General features: G+C 43.4%; 1 long non-coding RNA gene across 1 annotated transcript in view; it reads right to left on the bottom strand.

Annotated features, from left to right (window-relative positions):
- LOC117251239 (uncharacterized) overlaps positions 1 to 20,085 on the bottom strand; it is an 86,883-nt gene that overhangs the window by 42,422 nt on the left and 24,376 nt on the right. The window contains exon 2 of the long non-coding RNA XR_013493247.1: positions 17,662 to 17,763. This is a non-coding gene — a long non-coding RNA (uncharacterized LOC117251239). The remainder of the gene's footprint in view (positions 1 to 17,661; positions 17,764 to 20,085) is intronic.

Below are 20,085 nucleotides of genomic sequence, written 5' to 3'. Positions count from 1 at the left end.
TTTGACTGATGCATTTTTTCAAGGACTTTCTGAATCTGTGAAAGACCAGCTGATTTCCATAGATCTACCAGAGGATTTAGATTCACTCATCGCCATGGCCGTCAAAATTGACAAGAGACTCACCGAGCGGGACCAGGAGCGGGGACGACTTCAGGCCCGTTCGTCGACGCATCACGGGTGGAGGAGCGACTCCAAGGATTGGCCGAACCACGTCCGCCCACCAGCAGCCAGCCTGGTTCCTATCAACCACCCTACAGAGGAACCCGTGCAGCTGGGTCGGACCCACCTCCCCGTGGAGGAGCGTCTCCGCTGACAAAGGGACGGGAGGTGCTACTACTGCGGACAGCTGGGACACTTAGTGAGTGCTTGTCATGTCAAGGGAGCCGGTGCACAGACTAAGAAGCAGCTCATGGTGAGTAGAAGCTTCGTCATTGGTAATCCTGCCCAATTCCAGCCTCAGGTCAAAATTGTCTCTGACTCTAATTCACTTCTGGTCTCCGTGTTCATTGACTCTGGTGCTGACGCTAACCTCATGAACTCTTCTCTCGTCAGGAGAATGGGGCTGAGAAAGTTCGCTCTTCAACGCCCCCTTGAGGTTAAAGCCGTAGATGGCACCCCCTTGAGCAGGATAACTCACCGTGCACAGTCTGTTAAGCTAATTTTCCCTGACTTTCACACTGAGATGCTAAGTTTCCATGTTTTCGACTCTGTGGCTCATCAGGTGATTTTAGGGCACCCCTGGCTTAAAACTCACAACCCTGACTTTGACTGGGACAGTGGGAGGGTTACCTCCTGGGGACCCAAATGTGCAGATTCCTGTCTTCCCAAGTCCAGCAATGCGGCTGCTGTTTCTGACCCTATGAACCCTGACCTAGTTAATGTGCCGCCATGTTACCATGACTTAGCTGAAGTCTTTAGTAAAACTAAAGCCACATCCCTGCCGCCTCATCGTACTTATGACTGTGCCATTGATCTGTTACCAGGTAGCACCCCACCCAGGGGTAGGTTGTTCTCTCTCTCCGCTCCAGAACGCAAAGCCATGGAGGACTATGTAAGAGATTCCCTCGCCGCTGGAATCATCCGTCCCTCCTCATCTCCTGCTGGAGCAGGGTTTTTCTTCGTGGAGAAAAAGGATAAGACCCTCAGACCCTGCATAGACTATTGCAGCCTAAGGACATTACTGTTAAGAACAGGTACCCTCTCCCCTTCATCTCTACAGCCTTCGAGTTGTTGGAGGGGGCTACAGTTTTCACCAAACTCGACCTCCGTAATGCATACCATTTAGTTCGAATCAGGGAGGGGGATGAATGGAAAACGTCTTTTAACACTCCCACAGGCCACTATGAATATCTTGTCATGCATTTTGGTCTCACTAATGCTCCTGCAGTATTTCAGAACCTGGTAAATGATGTACTCCGTGATATGCTTAATGTTTTTGTTTTTGTCTACCTAGACGACATCCTGATCTTTTCCCCCGATGAAGAGACCCACACTCACCATGTCCGCTCAGTGCTTCAGCAGTTGCTTCAGAACCAGCTGTTCGTTAAAGCGGAGAAATGCGAGTTTCACAAACCCTCAGTCTCATTCCCCGGGTTTGTGCTTGCTGAGGGGGAGGTCAGGATGGATCCCGAGAAGGTTTCCGCAGTTGCGGATTGGGCCACCCCCAGTTCATGCAGAGAGGTTCAAAGGTTTTTGGGTTTTGCCAACTTTTATAGAAAGTTCATTCGTAACTATAGCACTATAGCCTCACCTCTGCATGACCTTTCCTCTCCTCACAGACCCTTTGTCTGGAGCCCCGAATGTGATGCTGCATTTCAGGGCCTCAAGAAGAGCTTCACCTCCGCCCCTGTTCTCATCCTCCCGGACCCCAGCCAGCAGTTCGTGGTGGAGGTAGACGCTTCTGACGTCGGAGTCGGAGCGGTCCTCTCACAAGTCAATTCCAAGGATGGTAAGCTGCACCCCTGTGCATATTTGTCCAAGAAACTGTCTTCCTCAGAACGAAATTATGATATTGGGGACCGCGAACTGCTGGCTGTGAAGGTGGCCCTGGAGGAGTGGAGACACTGGCTGGAGGGAGCTTCCCAGCCATTTCAGGTTTGGACTGATCACAAGAATCTTGAATATTTAAAAACTGCTAAGAGGCTTAATGCGAGGCAGGCTAGATGGGCTATCTTTTTTAGCCGCTTTAACTTCACGCTCTCCTACCGACCAGGTTCCAAGAATGTTAAACCTGATTCCCTGTCTCGAATGTTTTCTCACAACCATGTTGACCCTGAACCCAAGACCATCTTACCTGAAACTTGTTTTGTTGCTGTGCTTTCTTGGGAGGTGGAGGGTAAAGTTAAGGCGGCGGCCGAAGCTGTCACCATTCCCCCGGAGTGTCCTGACGGCAAGCTTTTTGTGGTTCAGCCCCTCAGGGGGGAGGTGATTCATTGGGCTCACACTAATAAGACTGTCTGTCACCCTGGTATCAATAAAACATTATTTGTGGTGCAACAATGTTTTTGGTGGCCTAAAATGGCTCAAGATGTTACTGATTATGTCAATGCTTGCTCTGTGTGTGCCAGTAATAAGGTTTCTCACCAGAAGCCCTCAGGAGAACTCAGGCCCTTGCCCATTCCTCAACGCCCCTGGTCCCACATCTCCATGGACTTCGTCACGGGGCTACCCCCTCTAACGGTTACATTGTGGTTCTGACGGTAGTTGACAGGCTGTCTAAGATGGTACATTTTATTGCTCTTCCCAAACTTCCCTCAGCCAAGGAAACGGCTGAGGTCATGATGTTTAATGTTTTCCGGATTCATGGTTTCCCCAAAGACATTGTCTCTGACCGTGGCCCTCAGTTTATCTCGCGGTTCTGGAAGGAGTTCTGCAGCCTACTTGGGGCCACCGTCAGCCTTTCTTCCAGGTTCCATCCACAGACCAATGGGCAGTCTGAGCGCCTCAACCAGGAGTTGGAAACTGGTCTTCGCATCACCACATCCCAGAACCCTGACACCTGGTCACAGAAACTGGTTTGGGTCGAGTTTGCCCACAACACTCTCCCATCTGCCTCCACTGGTTTATCTCCATTTCATATTGTTCATGGTCATCAACCCTCTCTTTTCCCCACCATAGACTCGGAGTCCTCGGTGCCCTCCGCATTGGCCTTGGTGAGACGCTGTAGGAGAACCTGGGAGCGAGCCCGCCAGAACCTCCAACGGCAGTCCAACATCTACAAGGCAGCCGCAGACTGTAAGAGGACACCCGCTCCACGCTACAGAAATGGCCAGAGGGTGTGGTTATCCATCAGGAACCTGCCACTTCGGGTGGAGTCCAAGAAGCTCGCTCCCAGGTTTGTCGGTCCATTCCCCATCGCCAAGGTCATCAATCCGGTCACAGTCCAGCTGAAACTCCCAAGGTCAATGCGGGTCCACCCCACGTTTCATGTCAGCCACGTCAAGCCTGTCAAAACCAGTCCGCTCGTCCCTCCTACCAGGCCCCCTCCGCCCACCCAGTTCATTGATGGTGACCCGGTGTTCACCGTCCGGAAGCTCCTGTCTGCTCGCCGTCGGGGCCGGGGGGTCCAGTACCTCGTCGACTGGGAGGGCTATGGGCCTGAGGAGCGTTCCTGGATCCCATCGAGATTCGTCATGGACCCCTCCCTCATTCGGGACTTCCATGCCACCCACCCTGACGCGCCTGGGTCTTCAGGAGCCGGCCCTTAAGGGGGGGGGTACTGTCATGTTCCACTGTTTGTAAAGTATTTTATTTTCTCCCTCATGTTTCATGTCTTGTCTTCCTGTTTTATTTTGTGATCACTCACCGCTGTCTCTGTTCCAGGTTCCTGTCTGCCCTGCCCCCTCCCCGTCTGTGTGCACCTGATCCCTGATTGTGTCTCCCGCACCTGTGTCTAATCACTCCCCATCAGCCCTGCATATATTCCCCCTTGTGTCTTGTCTCGTTGCCAGTTCATCGATGCTCACTGCTCACGTTCCAGCGTTTTTCCTCAGTCATAGTCATAGTCATCGTGTGTTTTATCCTTGCCTATTTTTGACCTTGCCTTTTGCCTCACGTCTTGGATACCTCTGCCTGGTTTGTACTGCTTCCTTGTGTACATACCTCTGCCTGGAATAAACCTTGTTTTACTGTTTGTAACCGGTCTGAGTCATGCATTTGAGCCCTGCCTTTTCTGTGCCAAAGTTCATGACAGTTTAATGGATACTCACATCGCTCTAGGTCCGGTAGGAGTTGCACCAGGAAGTGACTCACAAAAGGGAGCGGGTGTTGGCATTTGAACAGGTGATATTTTAATATCAATGCAAAACAAATGATAAACATCAACAGGTTGGCTGTGCATTTATTTACCAAAATAAGGCGCCGTAAAATAAAAGAAAACAAAAAGAAGAGTCCATAGAACTCGAGCTCTCCTGCTTGAGGGTTCTGGTAAGGTCAGTTCAAGAAAAAGGATCCAATGTGTGTATGTGTGTTCTGTGCATCAATGTCCATTCAGTTTCTTTTGTCCTCAATTTCTATAACTACTACCCGGGTAGGTGAGGAGTGTGTGTGTCTTATCTGTTCTCAGAGTGTGAGATTCAGATGATCTGGAGTCGTCAAGATAGGTTCTGCAGCTGGCCACACTGCATCTCCAACTCTCTCTCTCTCAGAATCGCTGGGCTGGGCTCGCCATCTTAATCGTCTCTCTCTATTTCTCAGACAGTAGTTCAGACTAGCAAAAAAAAAACAATCTACACAGAAAGTGCATAGTTGTAAGGAACTTCATCTGATTCTGTCTCAGTTTCTTATCAGTTTCTTATGAGATCTCATCATTTTCTCAATTCAAAAACATGAAATATATTACCAAAAATCAAGGGAATATATAAACACACAATAAATGAATTATTATGAATTAAAACTATTAGTTTTAACCATAAATGTAATCAATTATTAATGAATTATCACAACAAAAATACTATTTTTAACAGACACATAATTTATGCATCCTTTTTAACCTCTGTTTATCTTATATCATCAGTTCTCAACTATTTTAATTCACCTTTTTAATATTTAACTCTTTAACATCAAATTAATTAGTTTTTATACACAAAAGTGCAATTTCTTAATCAAAAATGAAATATACCACACCTTAAATGGTACTGTTACCCATTGCAGTGGCTAATAACACAAAATGAGCAGTTCAAATGGCATAAAAAATAAATAACTGCATCTTCTTATTGCAAACCGTGTAAATTTAGCTTTAGCTAAGCGATTAGCATAGCGATTAGCATAGTGATTAGCATAAGCTAAGCATAAACAATAGAGAAATCAGCATTTTGGGCTAGCGATTAGCATATCGCGGGCGCTGTTAGCATTAACTAGCGACCTTTTTTCAAACAATAAGTTATGGTATGAAGTGCACAAACGTAACAGAAAGACATTGGAAAACATCATATGGCATATTTTATGCAATATAGACCAACTTAAACCAAGTTAACGGCACAATAAATGCATCTTTTCCGCCTGAGCAGCTATCGAACTGCAGACTAACTGTGTGCTAACTCACCGGAGTCTCAAGCATTTACTCTCACAAAAGGGGTTTTTCTCCTCGGCTCACAGCTTATCGGGATGAAACCTGGATTCGCCTGTGATTACCGGGTCTGCCTGCGGACTTCTCTGCCTTTATCCGTGGCTGTCTGCTACTCTTTGCTTCGTGTTTTCTTTGTTTTTTCTGCAACCGACTCTCTCGATATGGTCTGCTCTGCTGCTGTCTGTCTTGTGTCTGAGAGAAAATGGCGTCTGCTCACGGGTGTAGACTTCATGCGATACCTGACCTAGGTTCACGGGGAATACAGACACTAACAGGGGAACACTGCCCCCTACTGGAGGTTTACTGGAACTGTCTAAATGACAAATATAGGGTTAGTGACCTGATTTTTCATGCTGGTTACAATTGTATTTACATTAGTTCTGTATGAATATCTACGTATACAGCGTGCTGCTTTATTCTGAGCAATTTGCAGTTTTTTTATTTGGGTCCTGGAAGTACTGGACCATACCACGGAGCAGTAATCCAGATGTGATAAAACTAATGCCTTGATGACCTGTCCTGTGACATTCTGTGGTAAAAAATTATGACTTCTCCTTATAACTGAAAGACCTCTCCCCATCTTACTAACCAATTTATCAATATGCATTGACCAAGATAATTTATTATCTAATGTTACACCTAAAAGTTTGGTCTCCAGAACTTGTTCAACTGGAACTTCTTTTATGTATAATTTTAATTTACGGTATGTCCTAAATACAATGCTTTTTGTTTTAGACACATTAACAACTTATATCCAATCAGGGTAGTGTGTCAGTTGGTAAAAGACTTCCGCGAAGGCTGCACTTGTGTGTCCTCACTTCCCTCTCCTCTGAAAGCCTCCTCTCTCCTCAACTCCTCGACTCCTCCGAGTGCATTTGATGTATTGAGACGTCCTACAAGATGGCAAGTGTTGATCGATTTCCGGGTGATCGAGGATAGAGGACGGAGGAGTCGAGGAGGGATATTGGGATGAACCCCAGGTATAAATGTATGTGGTCAAGCACTATGCGATTGGAGTCTGATCACAAAAAAACGCATGGTGATGCCAGGTGTAAAGGGGGCCATAGTGGAAGCCTTTTGTTGGGTGCCTCGGTGGGTGATAGGGGTTCCCTGTTGCAGTATCTTGCCCATTTTTATGAATTGTGTCATTTTCAATCATGCTAATAAAGGTTGCTCATTTTGTAACATTTTTTTAATTTTATTTTCTTATATACTTTATTACGATGGAGTATTAGGGCCACAATGAAGAAAATAAATTCGGAGATTTCAAGAATAAAGTCGAAATATTATGAGAAAAAACTCGTAATATTTCAAAAATAAAGTCATAACTGAGAAAAATTCAGAATATTACGAGAATAAAGTCGAAATATTATGAGATTAAAGTCGTAATATTTCGAGAATAAAGTCATAACTGAGAAAAAGTCATAATATTACGAGAATAAAGTCGTAATATTATGAGATTAAAGTTGTAATTTAACAAGATTAAAGTCATAATATTAGAAGAATAAAGTCGTAGTTTTTAAGGAAATAACCAACAACAAACAGAATATCAGATTGTCTTTCATGCCGTTGTAAGTAGCCTAATAATTAGGTTCGGGAACCGGCAGCGTGTCGGTTCTGTGTCAGTCAAAACTCCGGGCCCAACTCTGCCACTGATTGGCCAGTCTGACATTCTTAATAATACATATAGAACATTAGAGAAACACAAATAGGTCTAACAGAAACATGCGTTTGTTTGGGGACAAGTTAGTGGTCACGTTACTCGTTTCACAGGTGAAGGACCCCGGACACATAGCCTACAGTAAATACACCGGTTGTAAGTGACTTTTAACATATGTGTAGTCTCGCCACCAGACAATCAGATCTCCGCCTTCTGATAGTCTGGGGACACTCCTTTCTAAAGTGTGTTTAACACACCGGTGAAAACGGCCGGCAACAAAGCAACGCCTCTTGCATTTTTGAAAAGGACACGCCTTCTCGGAAATGTGCGCTCCTCCTTTTCTCGTCCGCAAGGAAACAAACACACAGAAAGCTTGAAAATGGATGCCGAGAGATTTAACTCCGTTTTATCAAATGTGTGCTCATTCGTGACAAATATATTTTTTCCAGCGAATGTCTTAACATTATTGAGCTAACTGGAGTAGTTTCATGTCATATCCGACAACGGGAGGCTTTTAACAGATGACGTCCCGTTACCTTTGCTGCTGCTGTTAGCTGTCCCTGTCAGCTGCAGCCACTGATGCTTTCTAGACATCGTGATTTCCCAAAACTGAATAAATACCACACATAGCAACACAAAACTGCTTTGCTAGCTCAATCATGTTGTAACTAAGATATCCGCTGGAAAAGATATTTTTTTCACGGACCATTTAATGAGTTATTACCTATTACAGACACCGCTAACGGCTAACAGGGCTAACAGCTAATGGTTAGCCCAGCTAAACGTGCACACAGAAATAGTAATGTTTGTTCAATCATTGTGTTTATAGACTTTACAAACATCGGATTAGTCCAAACGGTGATACAGTGATGTGAAAAATGTGATATATAGGCTATATATATATAGCTAAATGCTCTGCTGGTTTTCTACCCGGAAGTATTTGTAAACAACAAGGCTATTCCCTCTATAGTCCGGCCGGACGGATGAGTCATGGCCTTGTAAAAGATTATGTTTGTTCCTTTTAGTTGGCGAGAATGTGTCGCCGCAAACGCGACAAACATCCACTAACTTTGACGGCGTTTTCTGCGAGCACGGTTGAGCCATTTTGTACCGCTACACGTGTTTCTAGTGGGACTATGTTTATGAGCACAAGATTTCAGCGAGCCACCGAAGAACCGCCCTGCAGATTTACTATTGGTTCTGCAACGTAGGGAGTTTTTTTAAACTCTGAAATTGTATCCGCCCATCTAAACACAAAATCAGGGAGAAAGTCATCAGTCTTTAGTTAAGTAAAGCGTCTAAAGACTGACTTGTGAGTCTAACATACGTGAGTCTTTGTGACTCTTGACTCTTGTCCCCTAACTAACGCTTGTTTCTGTTTCACTAACGATATTTTCACCCCATTAAGTCACATCCCGTTATTTCCCGTTATTTCCTCTGTAAACCTAACGTTACAGCAGCCTACAAGCATGCTGTGTCAATAAATCAACTCAGACACTGTTAGAAATGTAGTATTTAGCCTAATAACATCATGCTACAGCAGTAATAACGTCAGCTTTAGTCAAATGACTCTAGCTCTCCCGGTAAATGTCATAAACTATGGACACATTTTCCCTGTATGTTGACATGGTAATGGCCGCGTTTCCCAGATCGCTCTTAGCTTAAGAAGATCTTTCACTAAGAAGCAGTTGTAAGATTGAGCTGACCCACTCTTAACACTCTTCTTAGCCACCAAACGCTCACAGATCCAGCCGCAGCAGGCACATTAATATTACACTAGCCTAAGCACCCTGTGTGCGCTCAGAGCTGTGGCACAAGTTATGCACCAAAATCTGGCGGAAGAAAAATAATAATAAGACGAAAAATAAGTAGGCTGTGTGTGACTTATGGCTGATAGTGGTGGGTGATCGATGTGCCTGACATCGATTGATTTAGTTTCAGCACCGCGGTAGTGGCCAGCTCCTGTTAAGAGTTTCTTAAAGAGTGATCTCAAGTAAAATCTTAAATGGATGCAGAAAGTGAAAAGAAAGCAATAGCCTAATTTAAAAAGTTGCCTCTATTGAAAATGCATTTAATCTCTGATTCAATTTGAAAGCTATTTCTCAAGACAAGTTCTGTAATTACCTTGTCCGCTTTCATTCTGTTTATATCTTAACAGGAGCTGGCCACTACCGCAGTGCTGAAACTCTAAATCAATCGATGTCAGGCACATCGATCACCCACCACTTCATCGCTGTCCCCATCTCTGTTTTAAGATCTCCTTGCTTAGGCTAGTGTAATATTAATGTGCCTGCCGCGGCTGGATCTGTGAGTGTTTGGTGGCTAAGAAGAGTGTTAAGAGCGGGTCAGCTCGATCTTAAAACTCCTTCTTAGTGAAAGATCTGGGAAACGCGGCCATTATCATGTCAACATACAGGGAAAATGTGTCCAGAGTTTATGACATTTACCGGGAGAGCTAGAGCCTTTTGACTAAAGCTGACGTTATTACTGCTGTAGCATGATGTTATTAGGCTAAATACTACATTTCTAACAGTGTCTGAGCTGATTTATTGACACAGCATGCTTGTAGGCTGCTGTAACGTTAGGTTTACAGAGGAAATAATGGGATGTGACTTAATGGGGTGAAAATATCGTTAGTGAAACAGAAACAAGCGTTAGTTAGGGGACAAGAGCCAAGAGTCAGAAAGACTCACGTATGTTAAAAGTTACTAACAACCGGTGTATTTACTGTAGGCTATGTGTCCAGGGTCCTTCACCTGTAGAACAAGTAATGTGACCACTAACTTGTCCCCAAACAAACGCATGTTTCTGTTAGACCTATTTGTGTTTCACTAATGTTCTATATGTATTATGAAGAATGTCAGACTGGCCAATCAGTGGCAGAGTTGGGCCCGGAGTTTCGACTGACACAGAACCGGCACGCTGCCGGTTCCCGAACCTAATTATTAGGCTACTTACAACGGCATGAAAGACAATCTGATATTCTGTTTGTTGGTGGTTATTTCCTTAAAAACTATGACTTTCTTGTAATATTATGACTTTAATCTCGTTAAATTACGACTTTATTCTCATAATATTATGACTTTTTCTCAGTTATAACTTTATTCTCGAAATATTACGAGTTTTTTCTCGTAATATTTCGACTTTATTCTCGACATCTCCGATTCTTTTTTCTTTAATGTGGCCCTAATACTCTGTTGTACTTTATTAATCCCCCAGAGGGGAAATTCAATTTTTTCACTCTTGCTGTCAATTACACACAGGTCCGAAAGACACACATGCACAAACAGGACCTATACATGCACAAAGTGGAGAGATGTCAGAGTGAGGGGGCTGCCTTGGTCGGGCGCCCCGAGTGGTTGGGGGGTTCGGTGCCTTGCTCAGGGGCACCTCGGCAGTGCCCAGGAGGTGAACTGGCACCTCTCCAGCTACCAGTCCACGCTCCATATTTGGTCCGGACGGGGACTCGAACAGGCGACCCTCCGGTTCCCAACCCAGGTCCCTATGGACTGAGCTACTGCTGCCCCCATCCTGTGATTATTTGACAGCTCTCACTTGGTGGCAGTGAATTCCTGCCACGCATTTTGAAACCCCATATTTATCACACTGGTGGCAGCAGTGAGATAAAAAATTTAAATGTCAGAGCCTGAAAATAATCCACTTAAATCTGCAGAGGCAGGCACAAGTCACTCTTTTTCCAGTAGTAATAGTCAGGCTGTGACTCAGCCAATCTTCATGCCTGACACTTTTACTGGTGCTGGACGGGAATGGTTAGATCGGGCTGAGCAGTTTGAAATGGCTGCTGATGTCAGTAAATGGGATGAGCTTGTGAAGTTTATAGTGAGTTGTCTGCAACAGCTGAAGGTAATTATGTCTCATTGAAGGAAGCAATGTGTAGCTGCCACAAAGAATGTGTTTCTTTGTGTAGATTTTTTAATTGAATGACAGAGAAATGTTTTTGTTTTGAAATGCTTTATGGAGTGTTACTGATGCCTGCTGGTTGGAATGTATGTTGCGTCCTGTTGACAGCATGTGGTGTTCATGTGTTCAATTGAGGAGATTGTGTGTCCCAGGAGCTGCAGGGGCCGTATTCACAAAGTCTCCTAGTGTTAAGAGTTGCTCCTAGTGATGAAATCATAAGAAAATTCTTAGAATTGTGACGTTTTTTTAGAATTTCCCTTTACAGTTAAGATTAGGTCCTTGTTAAGATAAAAGTTATTCACAAAGCATCTTAGCCCTTAAAAGAGCTCCTAAGGTGAAAAACTGTTACGAGTAGAGAGGAGGACTTTTAAGAGGCTTAAGAGTTTCCTAAGCAGAGGAGAAAATGGTGGAAACACAAAAAAGGTCGGAGAAATGATCTCTAAACACAAAATGACAGTGAGTAAATGAAATTCTACAGATGAGATTGTGCAGGAATAATGTTTGTGGTCGATCTCATTAGGGATATGCACACATTTCCCACCTAACAAAATAACGCTATAACGCCAGGAAATAAAATAATCACAATACTAACATATTTGAAAAACAGGAAAAATGAAACATTGCAGCAGTGATGACTTGGGTCTGCCTCAACCTAAGATCAGCCAAGTGATCACACTAACAATGACAACACTATTAATCTCATATTGTGATGCAGTTCATTTCATTTCCACTGGGTGTCCACACCTTGCAGGCTCACAAAAGGGCATGTCTGTGACAACCAGTCACACCTGTCAAAAGAAAGCATCACACCTAGCAATAGGGTCAACCACACCCCCTCACTTAGATAAAAGTTTCTGTCCCTTCCTTGCCCAGAGTTGCTCTTAGAACTTTCCTAAATCACTCCTAAGCTAGGACTCCTTACTAAAAGTTTTTGGCTAAGTTAGGAGCTCTCTGAGAGTGATCTCAGAATATTTGTGAATACGGCCCCAGGAGCTGTACACACGGGAGAAGAATTTATTTAAGGTTTGTGGATTTCTTTTGTAATGACAAAATGCTTGCTTCTGTATTATTTTCTTCATTTTAGTTTTTCACTGTGTTTGCTGGGGAAGAGAAGATTTTGTTGTGAATAAGAATTCTAGTAAAACACCAACTGGAGCGTGGCTTATCTGTCCAGACGAAAACTGAGGGGAGCAGTTACAGTGAAAAACGTGGCCATTCATCCGAGTGAGCAGCAAGATTACCTGCATAGCCATGCTTCAAGGACTTAAATACAGCAGCCCACACGAAAGATTTGCCTGAATATTCCTGCATTAGCTGCACATCCCAGCTTCAATTGCCTAATCCAGCTCAACTGAGGAGGGACCAAAGCAACACTGAAGGACAATGCAGTTTTGAAATAAGTCGGAACAGGGAAACAGGTCAGACTGTATCTTTCAAGTTTGAAAACTTGGTTAATTTCTAAGTTATTGTTCTGAAAAAAAAAAAGTCCTGAAAATGTTGTAAATTTAGTGGAAGTGTGTAACTTGTTTGATAATTGATATAGTGTTTTCTTCTGGTTGTTGTTTCAGTTTCCTTTCATTGTTAATATTGCAGAGGTGTTTCAAAGTTTTTTTGAAAATGGAGCACAGTACATCAGAAGCTCGTGTATTAGAGCAAGTACTTGCAGCTCTAGAAGATAAGAAAGCACGGTTAGAAGAGAAATTAGAAACTGAACTCAGAAAGACAAGAAATCGAGACACGCATAGGTGAAATTTATGCGGATCTTGCAATTCACAAGATAGGGTTGCAGCAGCCAGCATCTCAAGTTGAAACAGAGGTGAGGTGATGAGAAAGGGAAAAACATCCTCCACAAAAAATGCTTGAGTTCAAAAGGAGTGAAATAGCAAGAAAGGAAAGAAAGTTTATGTCAACATACGTGAACTTCAAAGCAGAGGTTCAACTGATAAGATCTAAACTTAAAGGAGAATGCCCTAAAGCTGAGTTAGGTGAAATGATCAGATCAGTAGAAAAATGTGAACCAGAACTGAAGAAAGAGTGTTAGAATTTATGAGCACTAACTACCCCATTTCAAGACATAAGATGGACAATGGATAGCTGCACTTCAGTTACCACTGAAATAACTGTACTCCTGAAAAGGCGATATGCAGATGTTGATACCAAGGAGTTTGGTGCAGTAGCTGTGAAAGAATCGCTCCTGCAGTTACTCAAAAGAGATGATGCAAAGTCAGTTTACAGATCAACTGTGTCTAGAGCTGGACTAAGTAGTCAGCAAAGTCATAGTCAGCAAGGAAGTCATGTATCTGCAATGAAGGCAGACGCAGCTGCACGCTTGGCATCAAAACAGGCTGAAATAAACATGGAAATGGAAATCTCCACTCAAAGGAGATACTAGTTCAGCAAGAGAAGCTAAAAATGCTGGAAAATCAAAGAGATCTTGAGGCCATTGAGCCTTAATACAATGTATATGCCGAAGAGGAATTAAAATTGAATGGTGAAATAAGAGATACCGAAGTTAAAAGCATTTTGCTTCCAAGTCAGCATCCAATGCAGCACAACAGCACATCTGCCCCTCCCTGTACTGAAAGTAAATGCAAACAGAACCCGCAAAGTGTTCCAACCCCTCACTACTTTGAGAGGAAATTATAGCTAAGAGAAAGCCAAGTTTCATTAATTCAAGCGTTGAAAGGATCCCTGGCCAAAAATTATTATTGAAACTTCCTGACTGGGCAGCAATTCGCTGGAACCGGTATGTTACTAAGACACTGGATGAAGGAATGGCATATCCGGGTTTCAAAGAATTTGCAGATTTTGTGGCCGAAGAGGCGTGCATAGCATGCAATCCAGTTTCCTCCCTGGATGCATTAAAGCACACATGAGAAACCTGAGAAGGAACAGAGACCTGGTTGCATCAACAAAGGTGTCTAAAAATCAAAAGGTAACTTGAAAGGCTGAAGATACTCCACAGGGTGACAAAGGTTCCAAACCTAACTCTGCTGCAACTCAGAATAAAATGTCAATTGAATGTATCTGCAGCCAACAACCTAATTTCATCTATAAATGTGAACAATTTGCAGCAAAGCCACTGGAAGAAAGTAAAAAGTTGGTCATATTTCCAAAAATTGTCGAAAGAGAGTTACTTGCAATATTTGCAGGCGAAGCCACCCCTCTCCGCTTCTCAAAGTGAAAAAAATTTACAAAAGTAAAGTGCTTCCACTGTCTCATGCAGTGTGAGAGCAGGCAACAGTGACTGCACTTCAATGATTGTTCCAGTGTGGCTCTCTTGTGCAGCAAAAAACAGCCCTGAAACCTTGGTGTACGCACTACTGGACACAGAAACACATTTATTGACCAAGACATTTGTGAAATAATTCAAGCAGTCACAGAACCTGTTAAGTTAAAGTTGACAATGATGACTGACAGAGGTTTAATTGAGCATTGTCAAAGGGTGGATGGACTAAGAGTAAGAGGGTACCATTCACAAGAGTACACTGAGCTGCCATCCACGTATACGCAAAAAATAAATCCCACTAGAGCAAAATAGTATTCCAACTCCTGAGACAATGAAAAGGAACATCGTGGAGAAGATGTCAGATCTGTTGGACCGTCCCGCAGGACTCCTAATTGGCTATGACTGTGCAAGGACTCTGAAACCAAGGACGGTTATATCAGGAAAAGATAATGATCCTTATGCAGTCAAGACTGACTAACTGTACGTTCACACCAGAAGCTTCCAAAGAGACAAAGGCTGTCACGGATGCCCAAGAAGCACGACTGTCAAAAATATTTGTGGTAGCTATGGTCGCTCTAGTCGCTCATCACGTGACTCATTGAACGTTCGATCGTGCTTGTCAATTTAAAGGAGCCGCAAAGCTAGGGTGACCATATTTTGATTTCCAAAAAAGAGGACACTCGGCCAGCCACGACATAGCCTACTTAAATGATACTCGCAGCTTACTCAACGATGCCTTATCATTTTAATATATTTAAAATGTATATGTATGGATAGAAAATTCAGTTATATTACAAAAATAATATCTCTCAAAGACAGAAATTCAGATAGGCCCCAATAGGGGACACATACTACACACTAGAGTGTGGCGATCTGAGCCTGATGGTACCCTGACGGGTCGGGCCGGGTTTGGTCAAAAATGTAGCTATAAATTGTATTCGGGCTCGGGTCGGATTCGGTCAGCTTTCAGTGAAAATGTAGTGTAAAAATAAATAAAATCCTATTGTCTGTCCTGTTTATTGCTTGGGCACTGTTATTTATGTGACAACACCTGAACATAACACACACAGACACACATTGGCTGTTTGTTTCGACCTCTCCCCTCGCTGGAAGTCTCAGACCTCCAGCCGCCCGCCTCTGCCTTGATTAAAAATAAAATAAAAGAGGGAGACAGGTTTTCCCTATTTTATCTTATTTTGTTTTATTTCTCCCTCTCCTCTCACTGGAAGCGTCGGACCTCCCGCCGCCCGCTCCCGCCACCCGCTCCTGTCTCAAACACGGGGGTCTCCCTATCCGCTGAGCACGCCCGGCCTGTTAAATAGCCTGTAACCGTAACAACTGTGTGACACAAACTCAGCGCTTTGGTCCTTAAATAATGTTGGGCTCGGTTCGGGTTCGGACAGAAATATGCGGCCCGTGCCGCACTCTAACACACACACACACACACAAACACACGGAAAACCGGACATTATCATCAGTTTATAAACCCCCCCAGACATGTCCCGGACAAAGTGGACATGTCCGGGCAAAAGAGGACGTTTGGTCAGCCTACGCAAAGCAGACTACTGGCTTGAAAGCAGCGTATTCGCTGCTGTTGTCCAGTCAAAAAGCTCATAGTTGGCCTACAGAAAGTTATATTTGGTCAATGAAAACAGAAAACGTATGTCATCCCATTCAAATCAAGCAAGGAAGACTTGCATGCTACGTCGCAACAGTAGCCTGCAATTCTCTCCTCTATTACTAACATTACACACTTTAAGACTCACCAGACCAACCAACTACGTCTGCGACGTGGTCCCAAGCCTCATACTTTTTATTTTGGTCTCTGTAACCGAACAGCGACACATTATAAAGGACTGAGTGGGCGCAAACGCAAGTAATCAACGTCTTGACATCCATTGTCGGAACAAGTGTGCTGTAGGAACCAAAGTTACATGGCTTGTTCTCTGGGACCCGTTTCATCGAAGCACATCAGCATTCCGACTGGTTGCCGCCGAACCGCGTCAGAGCTCATTACCATAAAGTTAAACAAGTTTTAATTTCCCTCTGGAGCCGCTCCAGTCGTTTTGGTCACCCAAGACGCGTAGCTGACGACCAGGTTGCCCAAGTCCCCCAAGTCACCGGGCTCTCATTGAAAATGAATGACTTCTGCCACTTTGGAAGCTCTGGTCGCTGTTGGTATGAGCGTACAGTTACGCTGGAGTATTGTGAGATCCTGTTAAGCCTTGGACTAGTTCAATGGACATGTCAGGTGTCTGGCATCGCATCTCTGTAAAAGAGCTCCCATCCATCACACCTGCCTCTGTGATCAAAGCACTGGAAGCAGAATTTTGTGATACAAAGAGCAAAGGGATATATCTCAAGAGGACATCCAGTTTCTCCAGCTGTTGAATGGAAAGATATATCATAAAAAGGAAGGACATCTGGAAATGCCCCTACCCTTCAGAGACTAAAGCATTTGAAAAGAAAACTGGAGAAAACCCCTAAATACAAAGAGGATTATGTGAAATTCATGGATGGTGTCTTTGAAGATGATGATGTGGAGGAAGCAGATGGCACACCAAAGGATGGCAATACATGGCACATTCCGCACCACGGGGTGTTCCATCGTAGGAAGCCAGAAAAGATTAGAGTTGTCTTCGACTGCTCTGCCAGATTTGAAGACACCTCTCTAAACAACAACCCACTCACAGGACCTGATTTAATCAATACGCTGGCTGGGGTATTGTGCAGATTTTGTGAGCACCAAATCGCAATCATGTGCGACGTAGAGAAAATGTTCCACCGCTTTCATGTGAGCCAAGATGACCAGGATTTCCTAAGGTTCCTGTGGTGGAAGAATGTGAACACAGACACTGGGTCTCATTCATGAAACGTGAGCAGAAGGAATTTGTGTGTAAACCGTTTGCAGACGGAAATTTACGTTCATGTCCGCATTCATCAATATTTTAGTAGCGCCAATCTTTTCGTAGCTACGAACAAAATCTACTCCTGCTCCTGGCCACTCGTAGTGCTTGTGTAAATTTAGTAAAGCACATAAATATTGCTTGTCACTATTGGAAATTACAATTTTAATTCGTATTGCGCTCTGTTATGTACACAATACACAGATGCCTTTGAAACACGTAATCTAAACATGACAAAAATATTAAAAATATAACACTAGTAGTTGGCAATTAGCAGGTTTAAGATCCAGATTAGGTTCATGATTGTAAATTATCTGTGTAAATCGACTCAATAGATTACACGTTCTTTCTACATGTTGAATGATGATGATAAAAATACCCGTAAGGACAGCCGGATCACAGCCTCTTCGGCCTCAGTGCCTGGGTTCAGCAGGGGCAGCAGGAGCAGCAGGTGGTGGAGCCACGAAGGAGCACGTGCCAGCTGAAAGAATTATTTGAGACAACACGTTTTGTTGTTTTTTTGTGGCTTTTTGATCATTTGAATGAATAAATCTGATTTGAAAAATGTTTAATTTACGTTGTATAAAACAGAACTTTAGGCTATTAAGATTCAAATAATTTCAAGACGATGCATACAAAACTGCTGCTGCTACATTCCGACAGCCATCACTGATTTAGAGTTTATCCATTACGCACAAAACATCTCTGGTTTCCCGTTCCCACTTCATTCAAAACCCCACAAATGAATCTTCTGTTTGTTTGGTGACCACTGTATTTTTTTTGTGTGTGCTTATGCGTTTCTTTGCCTCCAGTTTCATATGAAACCATTTACACTTCACCTCTGACATGGTTTTTTGTACTACAGAGACAACATTAACAGCATCTCTTACCTCCCTCCAGGCCTTCGCTTTACCTGTCCCTGTCACACCACTACTAACTGAAGAAAATAAAATGTTTTTTCGTAAGTCCATTTCACCCAATTATTGATTACTGGGAGCGCGCTGTCACTTTACGATGGATTGGCATTCATGATCATACACACGTGTTTACGATCAAATCTGAGTTTCCCGTGGCGTTCCTGAATCCGGAGTAGGTTTTTAGTAGCGTAGGCTTTTATGTGCAAATCTGCACACAGATTTACTCACTTTTCATGAATGAGACCCACTGAGCCCAAGGAATATTGCATGCAAGTGCATATTTTTGGAGCAGCATCATCTCCAGGATGTGCTAACTATGCCATGAAACACCTCACCACTGAACATGAAAATAACTAACCAAGAGGTCCAGGATGTGATTCCAGAGACAGAATGCGCCAGCAACAGGAAAGATGTACACCTGAACTACAATGAGGCTCCAGTGCAGAGTGTCCTGGGAATAAAATGGAATGTAAAGGCTGATGTGTCATCCTCAAAGAAAAGAAAGCCACATGGTGAGGAATCCTAGCAACGGTAGCAAGCATGTACAACCCATTAGAATTTCTCTCTCCTCACATCCTGATTGGAGAACAGGTGCTGCAAGCAATGTGCAAGCGTGGTGTTGGATGGGACGAGCCTGTTCCCCCTGAACTGGAGCCCAAGTGGGAAGCATGGCAAAAAAAAAAAAAAAAAAAACAATACCAAGATGTCTTATACCTGACAACCTGGGCACAATCCAAAAAAACTGAGTTGCATCATTTTTCGGATGTTAGTAGCAGTGGTTATGGACAATGTTCATACATAAGGATTGTTTCTGATGAACAAGTGGATTGTGTGCTGGTCCTGGGTAAGGCCCGAGTGGCACCCACAAGCATTGTTACCATCCCACACCTTGAGCTCACTGCAGCTGCAGTTTCTGCTGGAGTAAGTAACTTCCTCAGAGCACAGCTTGAACTGAAAATAGATGAGGAGGTCTTCTGGACAGATTCCAAGGTGGTGCTTGGGTACATCAAGAATGAAGCTCTGCGCTTTCATGTTTTTGACGTGAATCCTGTCCAGAAAATAAGAGACACTACAGATCCAAGACAATGGTTCTCCATTGAAACAGATCAAAATTCAGCAGAGCATACATCTAGGGGTCTCAAGGTGGCAGACCTAATCATCTCAAACTAGCTCACTGAACCTAAGTTTTTATGGATTTGGGAAATTGTCAAGAACCAAGAGAGACCAGTCAGGGCCCATTAGTGTGGAGGAGAGAAAAATTGCTGCTCTCGCACTTATCCAGGCGGCACAAAGAAAAGCCTTTGAAGATGAGCCGAAATTGTTCAGTCAGAAATCAGCTCAACTACCAAAAATTCATAAAATGTACCAACTTGATCCCATCCTTGTAAACAACCTGCTTAGGGTTGGAGGGCCAAAACATCCAGTAATCCTTCCAAAGGCAGGCATTGTAACAAAATTGATACTTGACCACTGTCACAAGAAAACTCAACACCAAGGCCGAAGCCAAACATTAAATGAACTCAGGACCAGCAGATATTGGATAGTAGGTACCAGTAAGGTAGTGGCCAAGCATATGTGAACTGACTGAACTGACTGAACTGACTGACTGACTGACTGACTGTATATACCAAACTGCTGCACTGCACTTTACTGTACCATACCATCTATCATCATATCATTTACTGTACTATACTGTTGATTCGACAGTCGATCTCATCTATTTTTCTTCTTTTTCTTCATCTCGGTTTTAATCTTAATCGTATTTGACTTTAATTCTTATTTAGTTTTTAACAATCAAATGTATATTTATATTTATAATAACAATACATAATATTTATTTCTACACTGCACTTTACAGCACTGTCTACATTTTACCACTGTTTGTT

This window comes from Epinephelus lanceolatus, chromosome 14 (genome assembly GCF_041903045.1).
Source record: "Epinephelus lanceolatus isolate andai-2023 chromosome 14, ASM4190304v1, whole genome shotgun sequence".
NCBI classification, from domain to species: Eukaryota; Metazoa; Chordata; class Actinopteri; order Perciformes; family Serranidae; genus Epinephelus; species Epinephelus lanceolatus.
This window is presented reverse-complemented; position numbering and strand designations above follow the sequence as displayed.